At 45.1% G+C, this 24,785-nt stretch overlaps 1 protein-coding gene across 1 annotated transcript in view; it reads left to right on the forward strand.

The window, feature by feature from the left end:
• The first annotated feature begins 317 nt into the window (after positions 1-317).
• LOC122540121 (basic proline-rich protein-like) overlaps positions 318-24,785 on the forward strand; it is a 48,431-nt gene continuing 23,963 nt past the window's right edge. Inside the window, exons 1-2 of the mRNA XM_043675430.1 lie at positions 318-334; positions 4,183-4,253. The gene's annotated coding sequence lies outside the window, so the exon portion shown is untranslated. The remainder of the gene's footprint in view (positions 335-4,182; positions 4,254-24,785) is intronic.

Consider the following 24,785-nt stretch of genomic DNA (forward strand, 5'->3'; position numbering starts at 1 on the left):
CTCTCTGCTTGCTTTTAGATTGAAAGTTGATTTCCCCCCCCCCCTGTTGTTTTCCAGTAACCTCTGACATTGAACTGAAGTTGAGTGAGACTTTGACTCCCTGTGAGCCAATAGCCCATCACATCATGGTCAAACTACTGAGGTCAGATCAGATTTTGACCCTGCAAAGGGAGTGCGATGGTGCTGCTCTGAGGGCTCGTTACTTCTCAGTGATCGGAGAACTCAAGGGCTTGCATTTTTTATAACTACTTTCAGAATCTCAATGTCTCGTACAAAGAAGAGCAAGGAGCAGAAGGAAACCATTCAGCCCCTCGACCCGTTCAATAAGATCACGGTTAGTCTTGTGTTAACCTCAAATCCACCATCTTGACCTTTTCACCCTCTTCCCCACTTGCTTATTGAGAATCTATCCAACCCTGCCTTAAAAACGTTTTTGTATTGTTCATTCATGGGACGTGGATATTGTTGGCTGGGTCTAGCATTTATTGCCTGTCCCTAGTTGCCCTTGAAGGTGGGGGTAAGCTGCCTTTCTTAACTGCTGCAGCCCATGTGCTGTGGGCTGACTCTCAATGCCCTTAGGGAGGGAATTCCAGAGACACATCCCCTGAGGGAGGGGACTAAACAATGCCTCAACTCTGATTTAAAGAGATGACCCCTGATTTTTAAACAGTGACCCCTAGTCATGGATTCTGCCATAAGAGGAAATATCTTCTCCACGTCTGCCCTTGAGGATTTTTAATCTGTTTTAATCAAAACTAGTACATGGTGTAGTGAATAAGGTTCAAGCCTACAGTCACTATTGAAATTAGTACACATGACAGCCATGTGGTACTGACCCACTAGGTATCAGGTTTTATGTGAGAATGTTGACTACAAAACAAATATTGACCAGGACACTGGAGCTCAACAGTTCCCTGCTACCTCCTTAACACTGACCTAACCTGGTAGATGGGACTTGGTTTTGGGTCTCATTTGAAAGAGTATGTCCTCAGACAGTGCAGCACTCCTTCAGGACTGGAATAAAGAGTCATCCTGGAGTGGACTATCTAATTAGATTACTTAGTGTGGAAACAGGCCCTTTGGCCCAACAAGTCCACACCGACCCTCCAAAGTGTAACCCATCTACATTTTACCCCTTCACCTAACACTACAGGCAATTTAGCATGGCCAGTTCACCTGACCTGCGCATTCTTTGGACTGTGGGAGAAAACCGGAGCACCCGGAGGAAACCCACGCAGACACGGGGAGAATGTGCAAACTCCACACAGAGAGTTGCCCGAGACTGGAATCGAACCTGGGTCTCTGGTGCTGTGAGGCAGCAGTGCTAACCACTGTGCCACCATGTCTGTCAGGGGAGCTGTGAGGAGGTTACTGAACCTGGAGAATAAGGCACCCTTTAACTCGGCCCTCCCTTTCGACACTCCCAACCTGGGCATTGCCCTGGTGCTGTGAGGTGGAGACCAGTGGCAAAACCTGCACTTTGAGAGTTGCTGACCAGCTCGACGTTGGGTCAGTATGAATTCTGAAATCTGTTGTAGCACATCCTTACCTGGTCTACATGTGCACAAGTGCACTAACCAGCTGAGCCATTAGTTTAGACTGTGTGCGTACACAGTACTTTTGAATGTTGTCATAGTCATTGAATCATACAATGTGGATGACACAGAGCGGCTGTTTGACCAATCATGTCTGTGTGGGTCTTGAAGAATAACCTGCCCAGTAATATTGCTCACTCTAATTCTTTTAGATTTAAAGCAATATTAAATGAATATTTTGTCACTTTTTATTGTGGAGAAAGAAATGGAGGTTAGAGAACTTGGGGAAATAACATTGATGTTTTGAAAACATTACCAAAGAGGAAGTGCTGGAGGTATTAGGAAATGCAAAGGTGGATAAATCTCTGAAACCTGATCTAGTGGATCGCAGGATGGTTTGGGAAGTTAGGGAGGAAATTGTGCAGCCCCTCGCAGAAATATTTACTTCGTCTATTGCTATAGGTGAGGCGCTGAATGACTGGAGAGTGGCAAATGTGCCTTTGTTAAGAATGGCTCTAAGAAGAAACCTGGGAATTATAGACTGGTGAGTCTGATATTGGTGGGTAATTTGAAGGAGATTCTGAAATACTGGATTTATGTACATTCGGAGAGGAAAGGAATGATTAGGGATAGTCAGCATGGTTTTGTAGGAGGGAAATCGTGAGTCTCAAACGTCTTTTTTTTTTGAGGAAGTATCCAAGAAGATTGAGGGCAGAGTGATAGACATTGTTTACTCTGACTTTAGTAAAGCCTTTGACAAGGTTCCACAAGGCAGACTAATCAGTAAAGTTAGATCACATGGGATTCAGGGAGAGCTTGACAATTGGATTAATGTCAGGAGACAAGAGCGTGATGGTGGAAGGTTTTTTCCAGACTGAGCCCTGTTACCAGCAGTGTTCCACAGGGATCGGTGATGGGTCCACTTTTGTTTGTTAGTTTTTATGTAATCTATTTGGATGAGAATATAGAAAGCATGGTTAGTAAGTTTGTGGATGATGCCAAAATTGGTGGTGTAGTTTATCGAAGATTACAATGAGATCTTGATCAATTGGGTTATTGGGCTGAGGAGTGGCAGAGTATAATTTGGATAAATGGGAAATATTATATTTTGGCAAAATAAACAAGGGCAGGACTTCTACAATTAAAAGTCGGGCCTTGGGTAGTGTTGTAGAACAAAGACCAAGGAATTCAAGTTAGAATTTTTTGCATTTTCCATCATATAGACAGGGTGGTTGAGAAGGCATTTAGCATGCTTGCCTTCATTGCTCAGACTTTTGAGTATAGGGGGTGGGATGTCATATTGAGGTTGTGCAGGCCATTGTTGAGGCCTCTCTGGAGTACCGTGTGCAGTTCTGAGGAGTAATCTTTTTTTTAAAACAAGAGGGTGGTTCCTGTGTGAAGTGAACTTCCAGAGGAGGTGGTGGAAACGGATACAATGACAATGTTTAATAAAGATATTTAAGTGCATAAGTAGGAAGGGTTTAGAGGGATATGAGCCAAGACCAGGTAGGTGGGACTAGTTTAGTTTGGGATTAGGGTCAGCATGGACTGGTTGGACTGAAGGGTCTGTTTCCGTGCTGTATGACTCTATTTTGCTCTTCTTAACCAACCCCAGTACAAAGGACCAAATAGCCTCCCTGTGCTGCAAGTCTTTAAATAAATAAACACAAAAAGGATGCTCTTGATTAACAATAAACAAGTGGGACTAGAATTTCTTCTTCCCCTGAATCAAACACTGATTAGATTCAAACTAAATCTGCTTCCAATTTTAAAAGAAAACTCAACTCCAGAAAATGAGCTTTTTTTTGTGTGTGTCTAAAATTCTGAGTTGAAAAATGTGTTGCTGGAAAAGCACAGCAGGTCAGGCAGCATCGAAGGAGCAGGAGAATCAACGTTTCGGGCATGAGCCCTTCTTCAGGAATTCCCCTTGTACCTACAATAACATGCAGCGCAGATTCTGAGAGTGTTCTTCATTTCCACTGGCGACTTCCTAGCACACTTCTGCAAGCCAATGAATATCTCAGCTGTATTTCCCCTTGCAAAGATCTTCTCACCCAGCTGTTACGCATGTGATGCCTGGAAGGCATGTGGGTCCCTCCCTTTTCCCCTTTTTCCCCCCTCCCTCCCTCCCTCTGTTTAACGCTGTGAAAACTCCCGGCATTGCTCTTGGGATTGAGGAGCAGCTGGGAAGTTGAATAATAGTTTCAGTTTAATTGAGGCTGTGTAACAATGTGATTCCTGCTATTTATTTAGCCTTTTCTAATAATGGGATTGACCTGATCTTAATACAGTTTTGCTTTGGCAGCTTTCTAACCCAGCTGGTCTCTGTAAATGGCAGGGGGGGTGGTGGGGGGAGAACCAGCAAGGTAAGCAGCCTGTACCCTTACTCTGTGCTTAGTCAGACTTGATGTGTGCAAATGCAGTTTATTTCTTTGCAAGTCTGTGTTACTTATAATAATCATAACATTTGTGAAACTTGAGAAATGTGAAGGGAGTGTCACAATACTTTGCTTGCATCCATTAATATCAGGAACACAATGCAGTGATACCCTGGAGTAACATGCTCCAGAATAGGTAACAACATTCTGCTAAATAATATATTACTCCAACATTAGGTCATTAACCAGAAATGAACATCTCAGTCTAGGTGCCACTCTTTTTCCTGCTGTGGATTTACTGCGTCGCTGGCAAGGAGGTGAAGGTGAACATTGGTGAACTGTAAGTATGTTGGGCTTTCACGGTCATTCTCTGGGTGAGGGGACATTTTCCACCATGTCAGCCGGTTTCCTTAGGGCCAGCTTTTCTGGGGTCTCCTGGTGACTGACTGACTGACTGACTGACTGACTGGGAGAGCGGATGCCGGAGTCTGAAACAGTCTGTCCTCTCATCAGCCCCTCTCTGGTTTTGTGCTGCCGTCTGGTTTGTTGTTACGGAGAGAGCGGCAGATGTGACTGCACCCCCCCCCCCCCCCACCCCCGACCCCCTCCGGGTCTCCCACAGCTACAGAAAAGTGAGAACACAAATTGATTTGGTATGTGGGGGGAGGGGGTAAGTGTTCAGGCGATGAGTGATTCTAGTTTAAACCCTTTTAATACCCCAGGCCTTACCAAAATAATAAAAGTACGTGTGATTTATTAAATGGGGAAGGTTGAGGAAGAGCGGTTTTGACAGGAGAGAATACAAGCAGAAAGATGTGTTGCTAATGGAAGACCTGGACAAAACCAGTACAGTGACAGTTTCTTCAAAGGAAATCGGATCATGTCAGTCTGAATTATTTGCCACTGCCTCTGAGCACATGAGGTCAGGTACCTGCTCCTCACCGGTGAATGAAGACGCAAGGACAGAAAGTTGATTTCTGACATCCCAGTGGATTAATTTCTGATTTGGAACAGTGTTTAATTTCAGTGATTTTTTTTCAGCTGTGAATTTCACCCATTCTGCTATCTCTGCTCCTTTACTTTAACATCTGGGTGACAACTATCCCCTGCCTCCCTTTTTAGCTATGCCCCACACTCCACTGCTGATGGCTGCTCATTGATATAACTGAGAACGGTCTGATACCCTTATTTAAGGAAAGATATTTCATTGGAGACAGTTCAGAGAAAGTTCACTTGGATGATCCCTGGTATGGAGGGATCATCTTATGAGCGAAGGTTAGGGGCAAGGACCCTACTCAGAGTCTGGAAGAATGAGAGGTATTCCCATTGCAACATATTGCATTGTTAAAGGGCTTGACAGGGTAAATGCTGAGAGGCTGTTTCCCCTCATACAGTCATGGAGCTGTACAACATGGTCCAACTCATCCATGTTGACCAGCTATCCCAACCTAATCTAGTCCCATTTGGCCCAGATCCCTCCTAAACCCTTCCTATCCATGTACCCATCCAGATGCCTTTTTAAATGTTGTTGTAATTGGACCAGGCTCCACCACTTCCTCTGGCAGCTCATTCCATTCAGTCCTGAAACATTGACTTCTCCACTTCCTGATGCTGCCTGGCTTGCTGTGTTCTTCCAGCTTCCTGTTTGTCTACATTCCATACACTCACCACTCTGTGTGGAAAAAGCCACCGCTTAGGTCCGTTTTAAATCTTTCCCCTCTCACCTTAAATCTATGCCCTCTTTTTGCATTTGGACCCCAACCCCCCCCCCATCCAGGGAAAAGACCTTGTCTATTTATCCTGTCCATGTCCCTCATGATTTTATAAACCTCTATAACGTCACCCCTCAGCCTCCAATGCTCCAGGGAAAACAGCCCCAGCCTATTCAGCCTATCCCGATAGCTCAAACCTTCCAATCTTGGCAACAGCCTTTTGTAAATCTTTTCTGAACCCTCTCAAGTTTAACAACATGCTCCCTATGGTAGGGAGACCAGAAAAGTGGCCTAGCCAACGTCCTGTACAGCTTCAACATGACCTCCCAATAAAGGCAAGCATAGCAAGTGCTTCTTTCACTATCCTGTGTGTGTGTGTGTGTCTGTGTGTGTGTGTCTGTGTGTGTGTGTCTGTGTGTGTGTGTCTGTGTGTGTGTGTCTGTGTGTGTGTGTATATTCTTGACCAGAGCCTCCAGTTTTCCAGCCATCCAGCCTTGCCTTCCATACTAATTGTTATCTAATTCTTTTAAGGCCTTCCATTTCTCAACCGTCCCTTTTTCCCTGCAAATAGTATATCTGAATCAACTTTTGAAAGTTTCTGTCTAAGCCTGTCAAAATTGGCCTTACTCCAAATTTGGAACTTTTAGATCAGTTCCATCTTTTTCCATAACTATATTTTAAAACTGATGTGGAGGTGCTGGTGTTGGGCATGGGTGGACATTGTTTAAAAATCTCTCAACACCAGGTTATAGTCCAACAGGTCTATTTGGAACCAAAGCCTGCAACCCATTCTAAAAGATGAAAGGCTTAACAGCAATCTAGGTTTGTTTCATATGTCATTTCAGTTGCATGACTCTGTGTGTAATCTTTTGCTATAATTCTGTGTCCTATGATCCTGTTTCACAGCTGCCTGATGAAGAGGCAGCACTCAAAAAGCTAGTGCTTCCAAATAAACTATAATTTGGTGCTGTGAGATTTTTAACCATTTTAAAAGTAATAGAATTATGATCACTGGTCCCAAAGTGCTCCCCCACTGCCACGTCAGTCACTTGCTCTGCCTTATTTCCCATGTAGGTCAACTATATTGTTCCTTATCCAGTGCGTACATCCACATATTGAGTAAGCGTTTTCTTGGCCCACTTAACAAAATCCTCCCCATCCAAACCATTAACACGATGGCAGTCCCAGTCTCTGTTTGGAAAGTTAAAATCCCCTACCATAACCACCCTATTATTCTTACAGATAACTGACATCTGCTTACATGTTTCACTTTGACTTTTTTTGGGGAGGGGGGGGGAGCTAAAATGCAATCCCAGCAGGGTGATCAACCCTTTTTTTTTAATTTCTCAGTTTCACTCCTATAACGTCACTGGACAATCTGCCCGGAATATTCTCCTCAAGTACAGCCGTAATGTTCTCCCTGATCAAAAGCATTCCCCGCCATCCCCCTTTCTACCCTTCCTGTCATAATGGCAGCACTTCGACTCTTCAAATCTTACTCTTTTATTTAAAAATGAAGCTGTTAAATCTCTCTAACCTGTTATAAAGTACACAGTAAAATGACTCCATGTTGCCAATAAACAAGGTAGAACCGTCTGTTTTTATTTTGCTTATTCAGTGACATTGCTGTAGAAATTGGTTTACTGTAAATCACGAGTTTGAATTTATCCAACTTGGCTGTCCATTCGATCTCTTTATATAAAAAGACCTTTTTTGGTACATTCAAAATTGGTATTCAGCATCACTTAGAGGAGGATTGTGTGAAAATACTTCTCCTCCTGTGTGGTGCCATGATTGGTTGGTTTGTTTTGAGGTGAAATGGTATAACACAAGTGACGTATTCATATCCTAGAGCTTTTTGTTGGTTGTATTCCAACACATACACATCCTACAATATCTATCTGTTTTCAATCAACAAACTCACTACATGCCTAAGTGTTTACAATTATTGACTTAGAATCATAAAACACCTACAATGTGGAAGCAGGCCATTCAGCCTGTTGAGTCCACATTGGCCCTCTGAATAGAGTCTCACCCAGATTTCCCATGACCAATCCACCTAACCTAACTGTGGGAGGAAACCGGAGCACCCAGAGGAAACCCACGCAGATATGGGGAGAACGTGCAAACTCCATACTGACATTTGACTGCGTGGAATTGAACCTGGCTCACTGGCGCTGTAAGGCAGCAGTGCTAAACACTAAGACACCCTAACCACTTGGTCAGTGCAAACTATTGGAACATGTGAATTTTTGGCTTGTGTTTTATAAAGTCACTTTAATGGCTGGTCTTCGTGAAGCAAATGGACTTCATTGTGGCCAAATGTGGGGTCATCACTTCAGACATGAGAAAGCTAAGTCTGAATGTTGGTGAAATGCTGGTACATCAGGTACCAGAATGGCTCCAGGTTTTGGGGATCTGAATGTATGAATCGCCACAAATCAGTAAGCTGTCAAAAAGGCTAAAGGATCCCACTTAGCATCTCTACGAGGGTTGCAAATATAGAGGAGGAAGGAATCCATTAGCTTTAGATACTGGGCCATGTTCCATCGGGAGTAACTGGATTCTGTTGTGGATACCACCTATTTTATTAGGAAGGTAATCCAGACCCAAGGCAGGATGCAAGGTTCATTGCAATGATCCTGGAGTGAAAAGGGTTAAACTATGAAGAGTTTGCATAAACCTGGCTTGGGTTCATCTTGTGTTTAGGTGATTTGAAGGGCTGTCTGACCATGATGTATAAAGCACTTCAAAGGATTTGGCAGCTGGAGGAAAAAGCATGCTTCTGTTGGGGCAGTGGTGAGCCAAGGGGAAGTATCTTAGTGTTAGAGATGTGCTGTGCAGCTTTATCCATGATAGCCATAGCCCTGTGACTGAACCACACACAGACACACACACCCCTGTGCAGCCGGATTCCGTGTGAAAGATGGAAATGTTTAGTTGTAAAGACGGGGTGGCATATGTACGACAGGAAGTGGAGCAGACAGTCCGTACATCCAAAAACAGATTTTTCTCTTGATTGACCCACACACCTGAAACTTAATTCTGTGATCCCTGAGGAAACATTTCTGCCTGTTCTGATGTTGAGGCGGGTGTGTTACCCTCTCCAACTGCCAGTCCCCATGCTCAGCAAAATTATAAACAAGTTAGAAATTATTGACAGAATAAAAGCTGGCAACTGCTGAGCTGATACTTGGAGTTTTATCCTCGGCACAAATCTCCTCCTGTCTTACTTCACCTCAGCTCCTTTAGTAATCCTTTTTTTCTCTGTCCTGTTTAACACTCTTCTCGTGAAATTCATTGATCCTTTCCTTTCACCTGCTGTGGTAGTGATATCTGCATTCCTGTCTCTCTGGCTGAAAGAGTTTCTCCTGAATTTCTTAATAAAACACCTGGTTTTGGTTTTCCACACAGGAGCAAACATGTTTTCTCTCTCCTGTATAAGATCTCTTTGTGTCCCCGAGAGCTGTGTCAGATTCGTTTTTATATAGTGAGGAGACTCCCAGTGTCTTCAGTCTGTGCTGATCCATCCTCTTTGCCTTCAGCTGTAAATCAGTTTTGCACTTTGGCCAGTGCCTTTTTTTTTGTAATGTGGATTGTGTGTTGTGATCAAAGTGTGATCTAATGAGGGTTTGATACAAGCTTAGCACAATTGCAAAAACTGACTTCAATTGCAAACCTGCAGATGGTATTGGTTATATTGATTAGCCTATGAGGCAGAAACAAGAAATGCAAATCTCTGACCTTTTCTCAGTCTGTGGACCATCACTTTAGAGTTTAAGCCAAGTTGATGAAGACTCTGCAAAGTGGTGGTTATGTCAATGAGCATTTCCTTGTGTTGACTGTAACAGCTGAACAGAATGGACCTTTTATATGCAGTGATTACGAATCCATTTCTTGCTCAGTTCTCTTTGGTTGGTAGATCACCATTGTAATCAACATTCACCAGCTTCCTGATGCCCAGCACTATCACACATCCATGCCAGTCAGAACCTGCCCTGACTGTTGGTTAGGGAGCAGTAATGATGGCCTGTGTGGAGGACTGGACCTTAACACAATTTATTAGATATTGGTGTAAACAGGACTCCATTAGCACCACTCACAGATTGGGGATTGGATGTGGTGCCAGTATTGCTGTGTATTCTGGACTGTCAAGGGTTTTGTGGCTTCAGGTGGTGCATGTCAGGGCTTTGCTACCCATGGGTTCACGGAGATGACCCCTTTGCTTTATTGGAGAATGGATGCTGCAAAGAATGTGGTTTGGCAGAGACTGTTCTGTTGACCAGTAGTTCCGGTGATTTGGAAGGTCTATCTTTGAGTCAAACCATTGCCAGGCTGCTGCTAGACAGAGTGAGCAGCTTTGGTGAATGTTAGGTGGTGGTTGCTGTCACTGTGCAGAGACTAGGGCGAGGCTGGAGGCTAGGACCAGAGCAGCCCGGATTGGTGTCTGTGCTTCAGTAACCTAGCAAAGTAATCCAACAACAACTTCAGTTTATATGGTGCCTGAAAGTAACTAAACATCCAATAGTACTGAAGACTCGAACTTGTCATTCCCCTAACCACACTGTTCCAGTACAGTTACAACACTGACATCTACCCGACAATGTGGAAACTTACCCAGGTATGTCCTGTGCACACAAAGCAGGACAAATCCAGCCCAGCCAATTACCACCCCATCAGTAAAGTGATGGAAGGGGTTATCAACAGTGCTATCAAGCAGCACCTGCTCAGCAATAACTTGCTCAGTGACGCCCAGTTTGGGTTCCCCCAGGGCCACTCAGCTCCTGACCTCATTACAGCCTTGGTTCAAACATGGACCAAAGAGCTGAATTACAGAGGGGAGGGGAGAGTGACAGCTCTTGACATCAAGGCTGCATTCAACTGAGTGTGGCATCACAGAGCCCTGCAAAACTGGAATCAATGGGTTGAAAATGTGTTGCTGGAAAAGCGCAGCAGGTCAGGCAGCATCCAGGGAACAGGAGAATCGACGTTTCGGGCATAAGCCCTTCTTCAGGAAACTCTTCAGGAAATTCCTGAAGAAGGGCTTATGCCTGAAACGTCGATTCTCCTGTTCCCTGGATGCTGCCTGACCTGCTGTGCTTTTCCAGCAACACATTTTCAGCTCTGATCTCCAGCATCTGCAGACCTCACTTTCTCCTGGAATCAATGAGTATCAGGGGGCAAGCTCTCCACTGGTTAGAGCCATACCTGACACGTTGGAAGATGGTTGTGGTTGTTGAAGGTCAATCATCTCAGCTCCAGGACATCCCTGCAGGGGTTCCTCCGGGGTCTGTCCTAGGCCCAACCATCTTCAGCTGCTTCATCAATGGCCTTCCCTCCATCTTAAGGTCAGAAGTGGGGAAGTTCACAAATGATTGTACAATATTCAGCACCGTTTGTGACGACTTAGATACTGAAGCGCTCCGTGTTCTAATACAAAAGATCTGGACAATATCCAGGCTTGTGCTGACAAATGGTCGACAATTTGTGCCACACGACTGCCAGGCTGAGACGCGCTCTAAAGGAGACTATCTAACCTCCGCACCTTGACATTCACTGGTCCCTTCATTATCAACATCCTGGGGGTTACCATTGACCAGAAACTGAAATGGTCTAGTCATGTCAATACTTGGTTACAAAAGCAGGTCAGAGATTCGGCATTCTCTGCTGTGTAACTCACCACCTGAACCCTCTCTCTTCCGCCACCCCCCCCCCCCCCCCAAAGCCTGTCCACCATCTTCAAGGCACAAGTCAGGAGTGTGATGGAATAATCCCCACTTTCCTGGAAGGGGTGCAGCTCCATCAACACCCATCGACACCATCCAGCCTGTTTGGTTGACACCACATCCACAAGCATCCACTCCCTCCACCATCGACAATCAGTACACACTCTGCTACTATCTACAAGATGCACTGCAGAAATTCATCGAAGATCCTCAGACAGCATCTTCCAAACCCATGATCATGTCCATCCAGAATGACAAAGGCAGCTGATGAATAGGAACATGCTCCCCTCCAAACCAATCACTGTCCTCTCTTGCTCCCATTCTCTTCTCTCTCTTTCCCTACTTTTTTGTTTGTTCCTTTCTTTCTCTCAGATTTTCCAGTTTCCAGCCCATCTATAGTATCCTTCTACTTCATTGAGGATAGACTGGGGTGGAGTTGCCCTGCTGTGCATGTGCTGGATATACCTGGGCAATCTTCCACAGTTTTGGGTCGATGCCAGTGTTGTAGCTGTACTGAAAGAGCTTGACTAGGGGAGCAGCAGGTTCTGGAGCGTGAGTCTTCAGTATATTGCTGGAATATTGTTGGGGCCAATAGCCTTTGTGATATCCAGTGCCTCCAGCGGTTTATTGATATGGAGTGAATCAAGAAGGCTGAAAGAATCATCCACTGAACAATTCTCACTGAAAGTGATGGAAAATGCATCAGCCTTATCGTTTACACTGCCCTCCCTTTCTGGGGGATGGGGTTCTGTGTGGGAGGAGAGTCCCATTTGAGTTGCTGAGGTGCCTGTTTTCGCTCTTCGCGAGGTGTCCTGACCGGTTAGGGTCTAGCACATCTTGTTTCGGTTTTCTGTTGGGTCAGTTAAATTGCGCTGGGTGACCCACTCCTGAAACCACTGGCTCCAGTTCCTCTCAACTGTTGGCGTTGCTTTGCTTTATTTTAAAAAAAAATGCTGCCAACAAGATGGCCAATTTCCTTTACAGTGTTGGGCTGAATGGCCTCTTGTACTGTAACAATTCCAGGATTCTGGAGTAGTCCCTAAATATTGCCATTAGTGTGAATCCACTGTGTAAACACAGTCAGGGGGATGTGAGCATTGATCCTCTTTTTAATGTTGCTGGGCCTGTTCAACATAGCAGTTAAAATAACCTGTTCTCATCCTAAAGCAGGGTATCAATATCCATTGATGGAGATGATACCCTCCCTTTTTAATTGATCATGTTTTATGGCCTCGCATTGCTTTTACCTCAGCCCTAAAATTGTCAGCATGGTCATTGTGAAATATGTTAGCGTGAGGGTTTTGAATCCTGCGAGGGGTCGTTAATGCTAGTGGCTAGGTTTATATTTGCCTTTCCTTCTCTGCTGTTAGCATTTATTACTGCAGTCAAGCCAGCAAAGCTCATTGGCCGTTGCTTAGCAACAATATTGTCATTGGGGTAATGGTGTGGCTCATTTCAGCTCCGCCTGTGCCTGAGGAAATGCTGTAGAGGGTGTAGTTGGTGCACAGGCTGCACTGCGTGAACCGGTGACAGGAGCAGGAGGTTGCTCATAGTGCTGGAGGGATGCCCACACACAGGAGGGCAGCGGATACCCCAAGCTCACTGGCAAGGGAGTCAGTGGGTTTTGTTTGGTAGGAGGCTCTTTTGTTCTTGCAGTTTTTGTTGTCGGGAATGAATTGAAGTGCAGCATCTTGAAAGTTGTGCTCTTGTAGATTCTGCTGAGATTAAACATTTCCAAACCCGGACTGAATCCAGCATGAACTTCAGTTGGTGGAAGCCTAATGAAGTGTATGATTTTTTTTTTCTGTCAGCTTCACTCATCTCGGTTTTTTTGCATGCGGCTCCCTGATCTGAAACGGTTTACTTGTTGGTGTCATGATTCGATACCTTTTTTCCTCTGCACTGCCCAGCTGTTACCACCAGCTCAGCAGCTGGGGTCTGCTGTGTCCAAACTCTGTATTAGCAGACATCACAGTAACCTCATGTCAGCCTCGGCTTGACAGCAGACAACCCAGTGCAGCAGAATGTAACATGCACTTTGGACGGTCTGTGGATTGAAATTTTTGGAAGGGTTGCTGGATTAGAAACACTGAATCTGCTTTCTCTCCACAGACACTTGCTCCCTGCTGAGGCTGTCCAGCCATTTCTGCTGTCATTTGAATTTTAGTTTTGCCTTTCCCTTTTAACCAGGTTTAGCTCACTGGCTGGGTGGCTGGTTAACGATGCAGAGTGACACAGACAGCGTGGGTTCAATTCCCACACTAGCTGAGGTTACCATGAAGGAACTCTCCCTCTCGACCTTTCTCCTCGCCTGAGGCATAGTAATCCTCAGGTTAAACTCACCGCTGTGCTCTCGCTCGCGCGCCCTCTCTCTTGCGCTCGCGCGCCCTCTCTCTTGCGCACGCTCGCGCTCGCTCTCTGGTGTGCTCTCGTGCGAGAGAGCAGCCCTATAGTCTAGTAAGATTATGGTGACTTTACCTTTAGCTATACAAAGCCTTGGAAGTGGGTTTGCTTTAACAAGACAGACCTTGTAAATGTCTTCCCATCATTTATAGGAGTTGGGAGGTCATGTTGCAGCTGTAAGGGACATTGGTTAGGCCTCTGTTGGAATATTGCGTGCAATTCTGGTCTCCATCCTATCAGAAAGATGTTGTGAAACTTGAAAGGGTTCAGAAAAGATTTACAAGGATGTTGCCAGGGTTGGAGGATCTGAGCTATAGGGAGAGGCTGAACAGGCTGGGGCTGTTTTCCCTGGAGCGTCGGAGGCTGGGGGCTGACCTTATAGAGGTTTACCAAATTATGAGGGGCATGGATAGGATAAATAGGCCAATTCTTTTTCCTGGGGTCGGGGAGTCCAGAACTAGAGGGCATAGGTTTAGGGTGAGAGGGGAAAGGTATAAAAGAGACGTAAGGGGCAACTTTTTCACGCAGAGGGTGGTACGTATATGGAATGAGCTGCCAGAGAAAGTGGTGGAGGCTGGTACAATTGCAACATTTAAGAGGCATTTGGATGGGTATATGAATAGGAAGGGTTTGGAGGGATAAGGGCCGGGTGCTGGCAGGTGGGACTAGATTGGGTTGGGATATCTGGTCAGCATGGACGGGTTGGACTGAAGGGTCTGTTTCCATGCTGTACATCTCTGACTCTATTTATGTTCACTGCTTGGAATCAGAGGCTCTGGGCTTTTGCATGTTTGTTAAACTGAAGGAATATTTTCACCTTCAGTGAGGCACTTTCTCAAATTGGCTGGAGTGCAGCTGATTAGGTTGTGATTCTGAGGGTGGAATTGGGCTTGTTTCCTGACTTTCAGCTCATCCCCAGCCTTGGAAATAAAGGGGCCATACTTTATCTCCGTCATTTGGATTAGTCTCTTCTTCTACTTTCTCTCCCTCTCTGTGTGTCTCCCACTTGCTCGCGCTGTCTGTGTCTCTAGTCTTCTCCTGCCATTATTAGCTCCTGTAGAAATCCCTCCCCTCACCATCTCCATGTCATGTACAATGTAACACAAGTACTATTTTGGCCAAGCTTTCCCTGAACTCTAATGTTTGCTGTAGTTGATGCCGATGTCATGTTTATCTGTGAGGTGTCTTGAGATGCTTCATTACTTTAAGAGCCTTGTACTAATGAAAGTTGGTGAAAAAGCCCTTTGGGAGCAGCAGGGAGCACAGGGCAGGTTTTGGTGGTTAGGGGGAGGAGGATAATTTTGTGTTTCAGCTGAAGCAGGCTCACGCAGTGAGAGAAGCAAGGGCTTTCTCTGCTGTTTTGCGTGAGGCTGTGTTTTAAAATTTTTCACAAACTGTGTAAAGATGCAAGATGAAATCATCCCCCTGCATTTGTACGGAAAGGAAAATTGTTTCCCAAACATAGACTGGGAGAGCGTGCCTTTTCAGTCAGAAAATACTGGAGTACATCTGTGTTCTCTGCAGCATAACATGCCCATCTTTTAATTAACTTTGTGCATTAATACCGTGTGCCTTCCTGATGATTTAATATGTGCAGCAGTGAATGATAACTAGCTCGCTAGTTTATTTGAAAGAAAACACCAGAGGGCAAGCAGTGAACCACCAGCATTGATGTCTGAGTTTCCTCATAAAGGTGGTGAATTAACATTGAAGCAAAAGTAATGAACACACAGACAGTGTTCTCCAGTGATGTTTAACTCCTGAATGACCAGCTCTCTCAGTTCCAAGACACAGAGTGCAGTTTTGTTGCTCATTGATTGGAAGAATGAGAGGGGGAGGATTTTGTAGAGACCATTAAGATTCTAACCGGATTAAATGGGGTAAACACGAGGCGAATGTTCCACATGACTTGGGAGGTCAGAACCAGGGGTTACAGTCTAAGGATACAAGACAGGCCATTTCAGACTGAGATGAGAAATGTTTTCACCCAGAATGGTGAACCTTTTGGAATTCTCTGCAATAGAGAGAAGGTACGACCAAAACATTGAAAGTTTTCCAAAAGGAGTTGGATATAGTACTTGGGGCTAAAGGGATCAAAGGGTATGGGGAGACATTGTGAACTAGGGGCTGGGTTGGAGGATCAGCCATAATCAATCCGAAGGGCTGCGACGACGATGGCGACGGCGACGACGAGTCCTCCTCCTCTGTTTGGGGGCTGTGGTGTTGCTGCTTGGGTCAGCATTTATTACGCTTCCCAGTTACCCTGGGCGGTGCATGTCTCAACTGCAGCAGGTCCATAGGGGTGTGGGTAGACACACACTGCCCTTATTCCAAGTCAGGATTGTTAATGGTTTGGAGGGGAATATACACAAGCTCACCACTACCTGCATCTGCTACCCTTGAGCTTCCACGTTTAAAGTTAGCATTACGAAGTCAAGGTTGTAGGTTTAACCTGTCGAAGGATCTTGAGTGAATTTCTGCAGTGCATCTTGTGGATGGTACACATTGCGGCTACTGAGTGTCGTGGTGGAGGGAGTGGATGCTTGTGGATGTGGTGCCAATCGAGCAGGCTCCTTTGCCCTGGATGGTGTCAAGCTTCTTGTGTTGTTGGAGCTGCCCCCATCCAGGCAAGTGGGGAGTATTCCATCACACTCCTGATTTGTGCCTTGTAGATGGTGGACAAGCTTAGGGGAGTCCGGCGGTGAGTTACACACTAGAATTCCCCGCCTCTAACCTGCTTTTGTAACCAACTATTGACATGGCTAAATACCGAAAGAACTGCTGATGCTTTAAATCAGGAACAAAAACAGAAATTACTGGAAAAACTCAACTGGTCTGGCAGCATCGGTGAAAAGAAATCAGTTAACATTTCGGGTCTGGTGACCCTTCCTCAGAAATCAGACCAATGCAGCCTTGATGTCACTGGCTGTCACTCTCCCCTCTCTTGTCCATGATTGAACCAAGGGGCTGTAGTGAGGGTTAGGAGTTAATTGGCCCTGACAGACCCAAACAGATTGTCAGTGAGCAGGTTATTAGGTGAGTAAATATTGTTTGATAACACTGTCATCGATCTCTTCCATCACCTTGCTGATTGTTGGTTCATTTTACCCAAGTTTCCATAGTGTCTTGGTTCTGTGTATCACAGTAAATGACTTGTATGAAAACGGCGTTTGGTAATAAATCACGCTGCAATTGTTTTGGATGATGAGGATGTCCCTAGTTCTGTCTTGTTACACTGAATCCTGTTACATTATTGTCTTGTGATTGAAGTTGCATTCATTCAGAAATCCGACACTGAGAAATAGAACTTCTGCATTTGGAGAGGATGGTATTCCGAGTGTTCTAACAGAGCGAGAGAGCCACGTTTGAGACAGCTTGCCAGCTGGTGGAGCTTTCCCTGGGGGCCCACTGCAACAAGGTGGGGCTGATTTGCATAATTTAAGGCTTTAAGTGTCATTTTCAGGGGGAACGGGGGAGCTACGGCCTGATTGATCGAGGGGGTTACCCCTCCCTCCAACCCCCAAATTAAGATTTACAAGTACCTGTTCTGGGGTGTATCTATTTTGAGACCCCCCTCGAGTCCTCCCTCCTTTTGCCATGCCCACACCTCTATTGGGGTCACTGAAGTTTGAGTTGCTGCTCTCTGGCCCAGCAGGGTGGCATTGAGGCGGCCCACAATCCATCAGTAACTGGAGTTTCAGGGCCCACCCTCCATCCTAACATCTGCATATCAGGCCAGCATTCACACTGTCCAGGGATCGGGCAGCAGTGCTAAACACAGTAAATTTTCAGCAAGATGCAAACATCTGTGGGCAGCACGGTGGCACAGTGGTTAGCACTGCTGCCTCACAGCGCCAGAGACCCGGGTTCAATTCCCGCCTCAGGCGACCGACTGTGTGGAGTTTGCACGTTCTCCCCGTGTCTGCGTGGGTTTCCTCCGGGTGCTCTAGTTTCCTCCCACAGTCACAAAGATGTGCAGGTCAGGTGAATTGGCCATGCTAAAATTGCCCATAGTGTTAGGTAAGGGGTAAATGTAGGGGTATGGGTGGGTTGCGCTTCGGCGGGGCGGTGTGGACTTGTTGGGCCGAAGGGCCTGTTTCCACACTGTAAGTAATCTAATCTAATCTTAACCCAGGAAGAAACAGCTTTGCCCAGGAAGGATTGAGAGTATGTGCATGGAGAGGCTGAGGTGGATATTGTAACTTTTATATATTTAAGGGGAAGCTGGAGAACCCATTGAGAAAGATATCATGTGATTTGATGAACAGAGGCTCATGAGCTTCTGAGCAACAATGCAGTATAGATGGGCTGAATGGCCTGTTTGTTTATTGGAAATACAATGTGATTCCAGCTGAAATGTCTTTATTGCATCCCACCATGTCAGTCTGAATTCCACTTCTTACTGAGCAACCCAGTAACCCCTTAGTGTGAGGTTACTGATGTCACTTGACAATGTTTTATTCCCATGCTTCCCACTGAACTGTGGTGAGACTGAGTGAACAAGCAGCGAAGGATTGATTCAGGTCTGAGCTAGTCCCAACCCACTTCACAGTTTCAATTCAGCTGTTACATTGGAGGCAGCTCCAAGGAGGTTCACTAATTTAATTCCAGAGATGAAAGGCTTGTCTTGTGAGGAAAGATTGAGCAGTTTAGCGTAAATTCACTAGAGTTTAGAAGAATGAGAGGAGATCTAATTGAGATGCATGAGGGGATTGACAAAGTAAACATGGAGTGGGTATTTCCCCTCAAGGGTCAAACTAGAATGAGAGTTTATGGTTTTAAGGCTGAGGGGTAACAGATTTAAAATCAAGATGAGGAGGAACTGCCCCTTAAACTCATGAGTCTGTGGAATTCACTACCTCCGATTGTGGTGGATTGGCAGGACAGTGAGTAAATTTGAGGAGGAGATAGACAGATTTTTAATTTGTAACAGGTTGAAGGGTTATGGAGAGTGGGCAGGGGAATGGAGTTGAGACTAAGGTGAGATCAGCCGTGATGGTATCAAGTAGCAGTGCAGGCTGGAGGGGCTGAATGGCCTCCTCCTGCTCCTAGCTCTGTTCCTGGTTTAAACAGAGTTTAAAGCAAGTTTCTGCCTCCGGCCTTTCTTGTAGTTGGCTGTGGCTGGCCATGAAGGGGAATGGAAGGAAAGGTTTTGCGTTTATATAGCATCTCCTAAGTCCTCAGTTCATTTCCATACATTTTGCAGCCATTGGAGGGTTTTTGAAGTGGTGCCATTGTTTTACTGTGGGAAACCTAGCAGCACTACGCACACAGCAAGATCCCAGAAAGAGCAAGATGGTAATGACTAGGTAATCTGCCTTTTGTTATATTGATTTGAGGGCTATATTATTGACCCCAGTAACCGGTAACTCTTCCAAGAGTGCCATCGTTTTGAGAAGATTCCATCAGTGAGAGAAGTCTGGGCTTGGGTTTAATCCTCATGAAAGAGAGTGCAGTATTTTGTCTATTTATCCATTGCCTCCTTTTGGCCGTTACAGTCTGTTCCCAATCTTTCAGGTAACTGTATTCCAGATCATTACAATTTGTTGTATACAAACATCGCTCCCCACCCCCAAACCAGCAAATGATATTTTGCTAACTATCCTGCATCTGAATTCTCTCGCTCTCGCTATCTCTCTCGCTCTCGCTCCCCCTCACCCCAGTGAGAGTGGTTTCTCCTATTACCTCTCCCCATTGTTATCTGTTTGAGGGAGAACACTCCCAGTGTCTCCATGTTTACTAAAGTTTCTTGTCTTCAGTGTTATCCTGATATAAAATAATTCTCACTGCGTGTTCAGATGTTTGCTGTGGATGGTTGAATGTTATTTTGTCATGTTCTTGTTCCACAACGCTAGTTGAATACCACAAGCTAGGATGTTGGACAGTAATAGAAATGAACTATTTTGGGCGATGTTAATACTCTCCGTCTGTTAGATGAGATAAACTCACTCGTAAACTTGCAGGATGTTTGTCAGCCCTGAGATGCCATCGGCTGTGTTTGGTTTATTTCACTTGTAAATTCTCACTGCACCAGTTGTTGAGAGGAAGAGGTATATCTACATCTGAGGTTCCGTTAGAAAGTGCTCTGCTGTTCCCCAAGCATTCAGTCAATGCTGTTTCAGGAACAACAGTATTTGTGTAGCAACACCGTTGCAGAGCGGTTGCATCAGGTCCTCAGGCATTTGGTTTCAGACTTTGCATCCCAGTTGGGATGATGTGGGTTTGAATCTCACTCCTGAGGCTGACCCCTCTAAACCATGCTGGTAGCCCACTGACTGAGGGCTGCCCTATCGGAGGTGTTGTCTTTGAGGAGACATGAGACTGAAAGTCCAGCTGCCCCTTGAATAGGAAATATCCCTGGTGCCCGTTTGATGGCAAGCCAGTGAGTAACACCCTGATTCCTGGGTACTAGCAACATCACAAAAACCACATGTGATCCAGTCAGATTGCTGTTTATGGGAAAACAAAAAATAACCAAGAACTGTGGATGCTGGAAATCAGAAACCAACACAGAAAACCTCTGCGAGTCTGGTAGGATCTGAGGAGAAAGAGAGTTCACGTTTCGGGTCCAGTAACCTTTCAGAATCTTTCTCTCCATAGCTGCTGTCCGACCTGTTGAGTTTTTCCAGTGATTTGTTTGTCCTCTTCATGGGATCTTGCTGTCCACAGGTGAGCTGTTGTTTTCCATATTACAATCAAGTCTGCCTTTTAGAAAGTGCTTTATGAAAGTTGAGACACTCTGGGGTGCCCTGACATGTAGAAGATGCACTTTGTTTTGTCTGTGTAGAGACACCTGCAAAGTAAGTTGAGAGTTTAATGTTCAGTTGAATTTTGTGTGGGTGATGGGCCTTGAACTCTGCTTCATGTGGGAAGCATGTTTGAAACACTTCCTTTGTATCTGCATGTTGCACTGACTAGACACAAAACTGAACAGTCAAGGTTGGAAACTTCTTATTGAAAGCATCTTTATGTGAAAAGACACAAACACAATTTATACAGACACAGGCATGTACACTGCACCATGTGCACACAAACCCACAGGAAAGGATGCATGTATGCTGATACAAACACTCTAAACTGCTCGCTAACAGTGGTTTTAGGAGCTCCCCCAAGTGCATCATGGATTGGTGTAAGAAAACGGAGTGAAAGGCAAGGAGAGGTTGAGAGCACTGTCCTGAAGCTGACTTTGTGATGGGCTTTGAGGAGGTTTTTAAGGTCAGAGAGAAAGGTGGAGGTTTCTAGGAAGGAGCCCTAGAGAGCTGAGTCCATGTGGCTGAAAATATAATCCTTTTTTATAGTGGGATAAAGGGTGGGAGGGATATGCAAGAATACGAGAGAGAGAGAATGAGGAGAATGGAACAAGGGGCATCACAGTGTGAGAATCTGCCTGATTGATTTGCTTTGATTTATTTTCACATGTACCGAAGTACAGTGATTTTTGTTTTGTGAGCAGTACAGGCAGATCATAGCAAACAAGGACGTATAGATGATCGGGTGATTAGACAGAGTGAGGTCTACAAGGTTACACTGCACAGGAGGGGCACAAAAGCAAGATCGGCATTAGGTTTGAAATTTGAGAGGTCGATTCAGCAGTCTGACAGCAGGGAAGAAGCTGTTATTGAACCTGTTGGTGTGTGTGTTCAAGCTTCTGTATCTTGGAGGAAGTGAGGACTGCAGATGCTGAAGAGTAGAGTTGAAAAGTGTGGCACTGGAAAAGCACAGCAGGTCAGGCAGCATTCAGGAACAGGAGAGCTGACATTTTGGGCATAAGCCCTTCATGTGTATCTTCTGCCTGACAAACCATCGTGAGGACAGTGTGTTGCCTGGATCTGGTGACTAGGAGATCAGTGAGTTCAAGGTGAAGAGCTGAGCTGGGTTTGTTGAACTGCACAGCGTTGGGCAAGTTGCAGTGAATAGATTGGACAGAGCAACAGGGCTGGTGTTAGAGACTGGGGGTGAATGGTCCTGATGGCAGTTGATGTTACACAGAGGGCAGCAGAAAGAATGAAGCCACGTGGCACCTGGAGCTCGAATAGAACACCGAGTACTTGAATGGTCTGGTTCAGCCTGGGACTGCGACAAAGGCTCCTCAAATCCCTGTGAGGAGTGAATCGGTGATTGAGATGAAAGATGAAGATTTTAGTCTTCCCATTCTTCCAATAACCAAATATGGAACAAGTTACTGTGATTCTGGTGCAGTGGTAGCATCCCTGCCTTTGGACCAGCAAGTCTGGGTTGAAGTCCCACCTGCCCCAGACATGTTGTCATGTATCTAAACAAGGCGGTGAGAGAGATTGACAACAGCTTACAGCCCAGCTCCAGGTGCCATGCCTGTTTATGCTGTTGTAGTGTTCACTCGCTCATTTCCTATTCATTTCAGTTGCTTCCAAATTGCCCCTTTGTTTTACACCACGGTGACATGAAATTTTAGCCAGGGAGGGCCGTTGTGACTATTTCAGCAGGCAGGAAGCACCAATAAATTGCATTTTTACAGTTTACTCACAACATTCGTTGAATTTCTCGAGGATGTTTCATGAAAAGCCTAAATGCTCTACAACCAAAAAGCTTTGCAGATTTTGGAACCAATTCCACTGATGATAAAGATTCATACGATTGATCTTCAATAAACATCCCATTTCCTCGTCATTGTTCAGTGACTCCCTCGTTTTATTTTTAAATGTCAAGATTTTGAGGGTAGTTATTCTGTTGGCCTGTCCCAGTTAGTCAGTCACTAATGTTGCCCCATGTTGGTGTGGCACAGATGGGCATGAAACCTTGCACCATTTTCACCCAAATACAGATGTGAAATATTGCGAATGGTGGAAACTTGAAATAAAGACAGAAAATGTTGGAAAGACTCAAGGGGTCGGCAGCTTCTATGGGGTGAGCGAAATTTCAGGCCAGTGAGCTTTCCAAACGGCAGGGACATGTCAGAATTTCTAAACTAGTGGAAAGGGAGAAGGGAAGGGGCAGGAAGAACAGAAGGGAAACAGTGATAAGGTGGAGGACAAGGAGGGGTTGATACAAGGTCTCGTGATGTTGAAACCATGAGAGTGGGGGTGGATGTGGTGGAGAGATTGAGGGAATCTCTGAATGCTGACACAAGTGTTCTACTTAAACCTTGTTCTCTGCTTTTTATTTTATTTTCTGCTTATCTCCTTATCCCTCATGTTGCATTTGACCAAATGTTTGGCTATTTATCCTCTTGGTTCCTTATGAGGCTGGGGGTTTGCTTTCTTTGTTAACACACTGTCTCTCTTATGGGCACCTCACCAGGTTAAATGTGGTGTGTAATAAAATGATGTGTAGTTTAACCCACCCTGGGCAGTCTACCAGAGAGCTTCATCTGCCATCACCTCCCCCTCATTCAACATTACTTAGATGACAGCCTCCTGAAACTGCAAGACTGTCCTCTGTTCTGTGATTTATTTTGCGTTCTTGACTAATTACGGTGTGTCTATGATGTAGCCAAATAAGTGGAATGTCAAGCTGCAAATTCTTCAATTTTGAGTGGGTGAGATTGCTAGTTGGGCTGTGTGATGGAAAGAAATTGCAGAATCTGCTGTCACTGACGGTGTCTCTAGACTGCAAAGGAACTTGCGAGTATGGATCAGCAACACCAAACCTCCTGAGTACTCGGAAACACATTGCCAGCATGGGCAAGCTTGGATTTTGCTGAGAAAAATAATTACTTAGAACAAGAGGCAGGTTGGTAAAAGTTAATGTTAGGAACAGCAACTGAAATATCAATTCCAGAATATTCTATGAACATCAATCTGGTTGTCCCTGTTTTGTATAAAATGTATTTTTATTAATGCTGTGCCTGTTAGCTTTACTCCTCCAGTTTACTGAGCCAGTTCTGATAGCGGTGTCTGGTGACAAGCAGTGACTGTGTTACTCAAGATCAAGGTTATCTCTCTGAATTAGACAGAGTTTATTGTGGAAAACATTTGACGACTTTTTTTGAAACTCTGCCTGTGACTAACAGTGCTCAGGACAAAATTGATTCCTAATAAATTTGTCCTTGTGATTTGTGCACTACAACCATTACAGATTCCAGCCCAACTGAGGGAAGCCGGTCACACTATAAAACTGTAATATCTATTAAAAAATAGACACTTGAATTCGGAGACAAGGAGACAGTCCCCTTCACTAACTCTATCCTTGCTTTCTATAGACTGCATATTTTTCAACTTTTGAGGTTTTGGATTGTGTTCCCAGCTGATGGGAGCACTGGAAAAGTCTGATTCTGGAGTGAAACCTGACTTGATAGATCAGAAACAAAAACAAAAGTTGCTGGAAAAGCTCAGCCGGTCTGGCAGCATCTGTGGAGAGCAAATTGAGTTAATGTTTCGGGTCCGGTGATCTCTCCCAGAAGTGCCTGTGCAGTTCCGATTTGGTTTTAACAGTGAAACAGTTCACTACTCAGATGAAAAGGTTGGTTAAGTCTATGTATGTACAACACAATTTGAAATATTTCAAATCTCATTGCATTTTTACCATCTCGCCTATCCCAACACCATCACTTCTTACACTATTTAACCATGAGCGAACTTTCCCTTTTCATTCTCTGTTTAGAACATAGAACAGTATAGCACAGAACAGGCCCTTCAGCCCACAATGTTGTGCCGACCATTGATCCTCATGTATGCACCCTCAAATTTCCGTGACCATATGCATGTCCAGTAGTCTCTTAAATGTCCCCAATGACCTTGCTTCCACAACTGCTGCTGGCAACGCATTCCATGCTCTCTCAACTCTGTGTAAAGAAGCCACCTCTGACATCCCCTCTATACTTTCCTCCAACCAGCTTAAAACTATGTTAGTCATTTCTGCCCTGGGAAATAGTCTCTGGCTATCGACTCTATCTATGCCTCTCATTATCTTGTATACCTCAATTAGGTCCCCTCTCCTCCTCCTTTTCTCCAATGAAAAAAGTCCGAGCTCAGTCAACCTCTCTTCATAAGATAAGCCCTCCAGTCCAGGCAGCATCCTGGTAAACCTCCTCTGAACCCGCTCCAAAGCATCCAC

This window comes from Chiloscyllium plagiosum, chromosome 34 (assembly GCF_004010195.1).
Source record: "Chiloscyllium plagiosum isolate BGI_BamShark_2017 chromosome 34, ASM401019v2, whole genome shotgun sequence".
Lineage (NCBI taxonomy): Eukaryota > Metazoa > Chordata > Chondrichthyes > Orectolobiformes > Hemiscylliidae > Chiloscyllium > Chiloscyllium plagiosum.